The 10,237-nt window shown below is 45.5% G+C and overlaps 1 long non-coding RNA gene across 1 annotated transcript; it reads left to right on the top strand.

Annotated features, from left to right (window-relative positions):
* Positions 1–1,744: 1,744 nt before the first annotated feature.
* On the top strand, positions 1,745–9,662 carry LOC135565261 (uncharacterized). The gene is made up of 6 exons (XR_010461437.1): positions 1,745–2,177; positions 2,576–3,369; positions 3,984–4,087; positions 4,215–4,334; positions 9,377–9,425; positions 9,578–9,662. It is a non-coding gene; the product is annotated as an uncharacterized LOC135565261 (long non-coding RNA).
* The last annotated feature ends 575 nt before the right edge of the window (positions 9,663–10,237 follow it).

Raw genomic sequence — 10,237 nt, 5'->3', positions numbered from 1 at the left:
CTCTAACCAGGGCTGGTAGATTACTCTTCATTGCTCTAACCAGGGCTGGTAGATTACTCTTCATTGCTCTAACCAGGGCTGGTAGATTAGCTCTTCATTGCTCTAACCAGGGCTGGTAGATTAGCTCTTCATTGCTCTAACCAGGGCTGGTAGATTAGCTCTTCATTGCTCTAACCAGGGCTGGTAGATTAGCTCTTCATTGCTCCTAACCAGGGCTGGTAGATTAGCTCTTCATTGCTCTAACCAGGGCTGGTAGATTACTCTTCATTGCTCTAACCAGGGCTGGTAGATTACTCTTCATTGCTCTAACCAGGGCTGGTAGATTAGCTCTTCATTGCTCTAAACAGGGCTGGTAGATTAGCTCTTCATTGCTCTAAACAGGGCTGGTAGATTAGCTCTTCATTGCTCTAACCAGGGCTGGTAGAATAGCTCTTCATTGCTCTAAACAGGGCTGGTAGATTAGCTCTTCATTGCTCTAACCAGGGCTGGTAGATTAGCTCTTCATTGCTCTTAAACAGGGCTGGTAGATTAGCTCTTCATTGCTCCTAAACAGGGCTTGTAGATTAGCTCTTCATTGCTCTAAACAGGGCTGGTAGATTAGCTCTTCATTGCTCTAACCAGGGCTGGTAGATTAGCTCTTCATTGCTCTAACCAGGGCTGGTAGATTAGCTCTTCATTGTTCTAAACAGGGCTGGTAGATTAGCTCTGCATTGCTCTAAACAGGGCTGGTAGATTAGCTTCATTGCTCTAACCAGGGCTGGTAGATTAGCTCTTCATTGCTCTAACCAGGGCTGGCAGATTAGCTCTTCATTGTTCTAAACAGGGCTGGTAGATTAGCTCTTCATTACTCTAACCAGGGCTGGTAGATTAGCTCTTCATTGCTCTAACCAGGGCTGGTAGATTAGCTCTTCATTGCTCCTAAAAATGAGTTTTAATGACTCCAACCTAAGTGTATGTGAACTTCCGACTTCAACTGTATGTACAGTCCTTTCTAGTGGGGCGACAAATGAGTTGAACAGGAGAAGAGGATGAGGTTGGTGGTGGAGGAAGAGCAGTGGGGGTGGTGGGTAGAACAGCTGCAGTGACGTTGATTGGTTGCTCTGGCTCATCACTTGTTGACTAAAAGAAAGAAAGATTTAGACATTTGTTGGACATTGCCATAGTTCAACAGCTGAAAAGCCTTCATTAACATACTCCCAGAGATAGAAAGACATCCAGTATTCACTGAATGAAGGAGCCTATTTACAATTTCATTCATCAATTCAATAAATGATACTATAGTACATTCAATGACGTTATTATTGTGGACTATAGGCTACTCCTGTATCTACCTTCTACAATACCCTCATCATTGAATGAAGCAGCATACCTATCCACATTTACAATGGTAGATGTGGTGGTGGTAGGGATGGTAGGTGTGGTGATGTTAGGTGTGGTAGGTATGATGATGGTAGGTGTGGGGATGGTAGGTGTGATAGGTGTGGGGATGGTTGGTGTAATGGTAAGTGGAGTGGTTGTAGGTGTGGTGACGGTAGGTGTTGTGAAGGTAGGTGTGGTTATGGTAGATGTGATGATGGTAGGTCTGATGGTAGGTGTGGTGAAGTAATTATGGTATGGTTTTTTGTGGTGATGGTATGTATGATGGTAGGTGTATGGATGGTAGGTGTGGTGATGGTAGGTGTAATGGTAGGTATGGTGATGGTAGGTGTGATAGTTGTGGTAGGTAGGTATGGTATGGTAGTTGTGGTAGGTAGGTTTGGTGGGTGTGGTGATGGTACATGAGGTAGCTGTGGTTATGGTAGGTGTGATAGGTGTGGTGATGGATGGTTTGGTGAAGGTAGGTATGGTAGGTGTGTTAGGTTTTGTGATGTAGGTGTGAGAGAAGTGGTGATGGTAGGTAAGTTTGGTAGGTTTGGTGATGATAGATAGGGTAGGTATGGTGATTATAGGTGTGGTAGTTTGGGTAGGTTTGTTAGGTGTGGTAAGTGTGATGATAGTAGATGTGATGTTGTGGTGTTGGTGGATTGTAGGTGTGTTGATGGTAGGTAGGGTAGTTGTGGTGGGTAGGTTTGGTAGGTGTGGTGATGGTAGGTTTTGTAGTTGTGGTGATGGTAGGTGTGTTCGTTTTAGTAGGTTGGTGTGGTGGTTGTGGTACATAGGGGTGGTAGTTGTGGTAGGTAGGTGTGGTAGTTGGGATAAGTAGGTGTGGTAGTTGGGATAAGTAGGTGTGGTAGTTGTGGTAGTTGTGGTACATAGGTGTGGTAGTTGTGGTAGGTAGGTGTGGTAGTTGTGGTGTTGGTGGATTGTAGGTGTGTTGATGGTGGGTAGGATGGTTGTGGTAGTTGTGGTAGGTAGGTTTGGTAGTTGGTTTGGTAGGTGGGGTAGTTGTGGTACATATGTGTGGTGGTTGTGTTAGGTAGGTTTGGTGATGGTAGGTTTTGTAGTTGTGGTGATGATAGGTGTGGTAGGTGTGTTAGTTTTGGTAGGTTGGTGTGGTGGTTGTGGTTGTAGTTGTGGTAGGTAGATGTGGTAGTTGGGATAAGTAGGTGTGGTAGTTGTGGTAGTAGGTGTGTAGTTGTGGTGATTAGGGTTGGGCGGTATCCAGATGTTCATATTGTCATACCATCCTTCTCTCATACCGGGATTAACAGTATTACTGGCATAGCACATGAGTGGGTGCTAAAAACACAAGAAAAACCTATTGCCCTCTATTTCCAGAATGCTAACAAATTAGCACAAACTGATAGCAAATTCACATAGACGCTGTTAGCTAAATGCTAACAACGGAAAACAAACTAGCTAATTGCAAAGCAGTGGAGGCTGCTGAGGGGAAGACAACTCATAATCATGTCTGGAATGAAGTCAATGGAGTGATATCAACCACATCAAAGATTCCAGACATTATTATGAGCTTCCACTGTTGCAAAGAAAGGCAAATCCAGCTCATAAAGTGATGTAAGGGATAATCAACGAGGGACTATGAGTTCTATGGTAAATAATGAACACTGTGGAACTGACCTTCCATGGACTTGCATTATTTTCCAGAGAACCATAAAGCCCTGAGTTGATTATCCCTTTTATACCATGGCTATAATTTAACACATTTGCCGGTAGAAATGTGTTCAAGTAGCTAGCAAGTTTACTAGATAGCTACAGTAGTTGCCTTGGTAACCAAACAAACATACTTGCTAGTTTAGATAACCAAACCATCAGTCCTAGCTTGCTATTATGAAAACCTAATTCAACAACACCAATAATGTTTTCAATTTGACTTCATTTGTAATGTCCAAAAGTCCAAACGTAATTACCATGGATTGGAGGAAGAGGTCTGTGAACCAATATCTGAAGTTTTAGGGAAGCATTTTTCAGGTAAAGTCAATTCAAATTAATTTAATAAAAATTGAAAGTAAGTTTATTAGTGGGATGTGGTTCCTGAACCAATGACAGTTGTTCGTATTCATTAAAGTAATATGGGGTGGAAGCTATTGACGTTTTAAGAAAGTATCTTTACTGTAAAGTCAATTTAAGTTGGTAGAATATCACCAAAGTCAAGAAATACAAAAACAATTGATATTGATTGGAGGGATGAGGTCCCTGAACCAATCACAGTTAGTTTAACTCATGAATGTCAAATGGGTGGAATCTATTGACATTTTAAAGTATTATTCATGCAAATTTAATTAACGTTTGTAAAAAAGTATCCAAAGTCAACAAATACAACACAAATTACTGTTGATTGGAGGGATGAGGTCCCTGAACCAATATCAGTTGATTGTATTCATGAAAGTTATATGGAGGGAAGATATTGATGTTTTTTGAAGTACTTTTATGTAAAGTGATTTATTTTACATTTTGTAGATTTTAGAGAAGTAAAATAAAATGTAACTAATTGCATTCCAGAAAGAGGTCTCTTATCAGTGTCAAATTTGTTTGAGATCTCTATGTCATGTCGTTGAGAAGGTATTGATATTTTCCATTTACAGGCAATTGTATGCGATGCAGTTTTAAGACGGTTCCTTAACCCTCTGAACAGAGGATGGCACATTTTTAGCTACATTTCACCTCCAAAAGTGAATGACACCGAATGGTAAAAACAAGGGGTTTAACTTATTCACTATCATCAGCTGATTTAGAATATTACATTTATTTGTTTTTTATTTATTTAACTAGTTCAGTCAGTTAAGAACTAATTCTTATTTACAACAACTACCTAGGAACAGTAGGTTAACTGCCTTATCCAGTTGTCTTGAAAGAACCATAAATCCAGAGAATGACAGACTTTGATGCCAAACCGCCGCTACACCTTCCTGTTCAAGTGAGCACAACACAACAAGGTGAGTCCAACAATGTATTGACTGCTGCTCTATAAATGATGTAATATGCCAGGGAGTCAAGTGGTTACAGTGTATACTGTAGATAAGAAAGTAATACTTACTAGCCAGCTAGCCCCGAATAGCAGCACAGTAGAAACTATTACACTCAACGGAACGACTTGATTAGTGTAGTGTCAACAACGCAGCCAATGCCAGCTAGCCTACATAGTCAACAACGCAGCCTCTGCCAGCTAGCCTACTTCAGCAGTACTGTATCATTTTAATCATTTTAGTCAATAAGATTCTTGCTACGTAAGCTTAACTTTCTGAACACTCGTGACGTGTAGTCCACTTGTCATTCCAATCTCCTTTGCATTAGCGTAGCCTCTTGTGTAGCCTGTCAACTATGTGTCTGTCTATCCCTGTTCTCTCCCTCTCTGCACAGACCATACAAACGCTCCACACCGCGTGGCCGCGGCCACCTAATCTGGTGGTCCCAGCGCGCACGACCCACGTGGAGTTCCAGGTCTCCGGTAGCCTCTGGAACTGCCGATCTGCGGCCAACAAGGCAGAGTTCATCTCCGCCTATGTCTCCCTCCAGTCCCTCGACTTCTTGGCACTGACGGAAACATGGATCACCACAGACAACACTGCTACTCCTACTGCTCTCTCTTCGTCTGCCCACGTGTTCTCGCACACCCGAGAGCTTCTGGTCAGCGGGGTGGTGGCACCGGGATCCTCATCTCTCCCAAGTGGTCATTCTCTCTTTCTCCCCTTACCCATCTGTCTATCGCCTCCTTTGAATTCCATGCTGTCACAGTTACCAGCCCTTTCAAGCTTAACATCCTTATCATTTATCGCCCTCCAGGTTCCTCGGAGAGTTCATCAATGAGCTTGATGCCTTGATAAGCTCCTTTCCTGAGGACGGCTCACCTCTCACAGTTCTGGGCGACTTTAACCTCCCCACGCCTACCTTTGACTCATTCCTCTCTGCCTCCTTCTTTCCACTCCTCTCCTCTTTTGACCTCACCCTCTCACCTTCCCCCCTACTCACAAGGCAGGAAATACGCTCGACCTCATCTTTACTAGATGCTGTTCTTCCACTAACCTCGTTGCAACTCCCCTCCAAGTCTCCGACCACTACCTTGTATCCTTTTCCCTCTCGCTCTCATCCAACACTTCCCACACTGCCCCTACTCGGATGGTATCGCGCCGTCCCAACCTTCGCTCTCTCTCCCCCTTCTCTCTCCTCTTCCATCCTATCATCTCTTCCCTCTGCTCAAACCTTCTCCAACCTATCTCCTGATTCTGCCTCCTCAACCCTCCTCTCCTCCCTTTCTGCATCCTTTGACTCTCTATGTCCCCTATCCTCCAGGCCGGCTCGGTCCTCCCCTCCCGCTCCGTGGCTCGACGACTCATTGCGAGCTCACAGAACAGGGCTCCGGGCAGCCGAGCGGAAATGGAGAAAACTCGCCTCCCTGCGGACCTGACATCCTTTCACTCCCTCCTCTCTACATTTTCCTCTTCTCTCTCTGCTGCTAAAGCCACTTTCTACCACTCTAAATTCCAAGCATCTGCCTCTAACCCTAGGAAGCTCTTTGCAACCTTCTCCTCCCTCCTGAATCCTCCTCCCCCCTCCCCCTCCTCCCTCTCTGCAGATGACTTCGTCAACCATTTTGAAAAAGAAGGTCGACGACATCCGATCCTCGTTTGCTAAGTCAAACGACACCGCTGGTTCTGCTCACACTGCCCTACCCTGTGCTCTGACCTCTTTCTCCCTCTCTCTCCAGATGAAATCTCGCGTCTTGTGACGGCCGGCCCAACAACCTGCCCGCTTGACCCTATCCCCTCCTCTCTTCTCCAGACCATTTCCGGAGACCTTCTCCCTTACCTCACCTCGCTCATCAACTCATCCCTGACCGCTGGCTACGTCCCTTCCGTCTTCAAGAGAGCGAGAGTTGCACCCCTTCTGAAAAAACCTACACTCGATCCCTCCGATGTCAACAACTACAGACCAGTATCCTTCTTTCTTTTCTCTCCAAAACTCTTGAGCGTGCCATCCTTGGCCAGCTCTCCCGCTATCTCTCTCAGAATGACCTTCTTGATCCAAATCAGTCAGGTTTCAAGACTAGTCATTCAACTGAGACTGCTCTTCTCTGTATCACGGAGCGCTCCGCACTGCTAAAGCTAACTCTCTCTCCTCTGCTCTCATCCTTCTAGACCTATCGGCTGCCTTCGATACTGTGAACCATCAGATCCTCCTCTCCACCCTCTCTGAGTTGGGCATCTCCGGCGCGGCCCACGCTTGGATTGCGTCCTACCTGACAGGTCGCTCCTACCAGGTGGCGTGGCGAGAATCCGTCTCCACACCACGTGCTCTCACCACTGGTGTCCCCAGGCTCTGTTCTAGGCCCTCTCCTATTCTCGCTATACACCAAGTCACTTGGCTCTGTCATAACCTCACATGGTCTCTCCTATCATTGCTATGCAGACGACACACAATTAATCTTCTCCTTTCCCCCTTCTGATGACCAGGTGGCGAATCGCATCTCTGCATGTCTGGCAGACATATCCGTGTGGATGACGGATCACCACCTCAAGCTGAACCTCGGCAAGACGGAGCTGCTCTTCCTCCCGGGAAGGACTGCCCGTTCCATGATCTCGCCATCACGGTTGACAACTCCATTGTGTCCTCCTCCCAGAGCGCTAAGAACCTTGGCGTGATCCTGGACAACACCCTGTCGTTCTCAACTAACATCAAGGCGGTGGCCCGTTCCTGTAGGTTCATGCTCTACAACATCCGCAGAGTACGACCCTGCCTCACACAGGAAGCGGCGCAGGTCCTAATCCAGGCACTTGTCATCTCCGTCTGGATTACTGCAACTCGCTGTTGGCTGGGCTCCCTGCCTGTGCCATTAAACCCCTACAACTCATCCAGAACGCCGCAGCCCGTCTGGTGTTCAACCTTCCCAAGTTCTCTCACGTCACCCCGCTCCTCCGCTCCCTCCACTGGCTTCCAGTTGAAGCTCGCATCCGCTACAAGACCATGGTGCTTGCCTACGGAGCTGTGAGGGAACGGCACCTCAGTACCTCCAGGCTCTGATCAGGCCCTACACCCAAACAAGGGCACTGCGTTCATCCACCTCTGGCCTGCTCGCCTCCTACCACTGAGGAAGTACAGTTCCCGCTCAGCCCAGTCAAAACTGTTCGCTGCTCTGGCCCCCAATGGTGGAACAAACTCCCTCACGACGCCAGGACAGCGGAGTCAATCACCACCTTCCGGAGACACCTGAAACCCCACCTCTTTAAGGAATACCTAGGATAGGATAAAGTAATCCCTCTCACCCCCTCCCCTGAAAAGATTTAGATGCACTACTGTTCCACTGGAGGTCATAAGGTGAATGCACCAATTTGTAAGTCGCTCTGGATAAGAGCGTCTGCTAAATGACTTAAATGTAAATGTAAATGTTGTGTAGTAAGCTGTTAGTAGCCCATGTGCCTCACCCTAATAATGTTGTCCCTTTCCCCTCTCATAACTTAGCCTACTGCTCTGACTTGGTGGTGCACATGTAGACTATAGCCTGTTTTAGAGAAATGTAATCATCAAATATTGTAAGAGCTTTCATTGTCTGCTTATATGCAGTTATGACTTGGTGTACAGGGAGAATACTGTAAGAATGGCCCATGTTCAAAATTCTGTCGCTGCACATTTCAAAAGTGCTGAACACATAGTTATATTGACGACGTTCATCCTAGGTCTCTCATTGTCTTAATCTAAATTACCGATATCCTATAGTCCACTCGTTGTCCCCTTGTGCCATAGTTTGTACATCTCAAGTGTCAGTAGAAACCACATTTGTTTTCCCCACCAAGATGTACATGCTGCAATCACCACTGGGTGGGTGAATTATAACACACCAACCCTGTTACCTATAGATAGACAGTCTAGAAATGTTTAAACTATTTACATGTGTTTGGTAAGCTTGCATTCCATTCCCCCTGTCACATGGGGATCTATGGTTGATTCTAGATGAAATAGTCAACTCTGTTACAGTCAACTCTGTCACTTTATTTGGCCCTTAATAGGCACTTGCTATAGTATGTATTTGTTACTGTTGAGATGGGAAAACATGTGTTTTATTAAGTTGAACATGTGCTCTTTATGACAGAATATTAGAATTAGGTGAAATATAAAGTTACACTCCCAAAAGGTACTCAATTGGTGGAATGACCCGAGTACTGAACTGGAGGTGGGAGAGCTAACGATGCGTCTACTGTTGCTCTCTCCTCAGACTCTTAGAGAAGCTATTTCAATCTGATATTTCTCCTATGGTCTAAAATAGATGTGTATAGAGGACTCCTCTCTAATATAACATGTCACACATTGTATCAAACTGATGGAATGTTAGGTGTCTCATTGAAAGTCTAACATCTACCATGACTACTGCATGTTTCAATTCTAATAAATAACAAAACAATCCACACCGTAACAACAATATTGCTTTTTTACTAAATGATTTTATTAAAGAATAAAACTTTGCTAACAAAGATGACATCATCAAACATCACTGGCCTGACTTGAGCAGCTCTGCCCGGGGATGGAGCCAGCAACTTAGCTGCTACCGGTCCGGTCCAGGCTACCTGCAGACCTCCTCCCAGACCTCCTTTTCAGCACCTCCCCTTAACAGGAGAGGTGGTGGAAATGATCAGAGTTGCATTCAACTTGAATAAAGATGAGAAACTCTGGTCTGTGGAGCCACTGGTCTGAGGGGAGGACTTCTGTTGAAACCATTTCCATTTTTGGGATATTTTCTAGGACTGTAGAGGTGGTAAGCAGAGATGAATTTAACTAGGATACAGATGAGAGTCTCTGTTCTTGGGAGGAGGGTCACTGACCTTCGATGGTTTGTTGCCTGATAAAGAGGATACTTGCTGGCTTGAGGAGACTATAATGTTTTGAGGAGGAAATGTGGCTCGATGACTTAAAGAGGAGGAGGAATTATTGGGCGACACTTTTAATTACCAATGTAACCTCAGTGGAACTGTGGCTTCATTGAGTTCAGCTCTAGGCAGACAGCACGTCAGGAATGCTGTAAGACATCACAGAGACAGGTAAGTATCTATATATTTACATGTGTGTTGCATGTACACTAAACCCTCACATTTGGATAACGTCACTTTTTAAAGTGATGACATGTATATTAACAGTGTAAAACATGAATAGATGTTTAAACATTCTTTACCCCATCCTAATTTTCTTCCAGATGCTTGGCTTTTTCTTTGTCTTTGTGTTGGAGATTGGCTCTGATGTTTCAGCCTCTTCTGGAGCTTCTAGCTGCTGGCTGTCTGGCCCCCTGATGGTTCTCTGGCCCCTCCTGCTGGTTCTCTGAACTCCCCTCCTGGTTGTCTGCCCATGCCTGTTGCCTCCTTGGCCTTTCCTGGTGGCCATCAGCAGATCCAGTGGGCTCTTGGCTTACTTGTTGGCCTGTGGCCCACCAGGGCAACTCCTGACCGTGGTTGTAATCGTGGCTGTGTTGGGTGGTTAGACACCGGGTGTTGATTTGAGCATCAGCCTCCAGATTCATCTGATCCAGGTAGTTTTCCTTCATCCTCTCCCTCTCCTCCTTCAGTTGTTGATGCGTGTGTTTTTTAAGCAGGGACCGCTCTCTCCACTGCTTATTGAAATCCCCCATCTTCTTCCTTCTCTCCTCAGCCTTCAGCAGCTCCTTCCTCTTCTCCCTCTCTCTCTCTGCCCGGGTCATGGTGGATGTTAGCCTTGTGTGTCCAGGGATGGCTGGGAGGGGAGAAGAAGTAGAGTTTACATTAAACTTAGTGGATCTGGTATCAACTTAAATGTAATGGACACAGGGAATGAAGAATAGAAAACACAATTGGATCTCAATGATTCTTTACTCTTTTCAGTT

This window comes from Oncorhynchus nerka, linkage group LG27 (genome assembly GCF_034236695.1).
Source record: "Oncorhynchus nerka isolate Pitt River linkage group LG27, Oner_Uvic_2.0, whole genome shotgun sequence".
In the NCBI taxonomy this organism is placed as follows: domain Eukaryota; kingdom Metazoa; phylum Chordata; class Actinopteri; order Salmoniformes; family Salmonidae; genus Oncorhynchus; species Oncorhynchus nerka.
The sequence above is the reverse complement of the archived record's forward strand: the minus strand, read 5'-3'. Positions and strand labels throughout refer to the sequence as shown.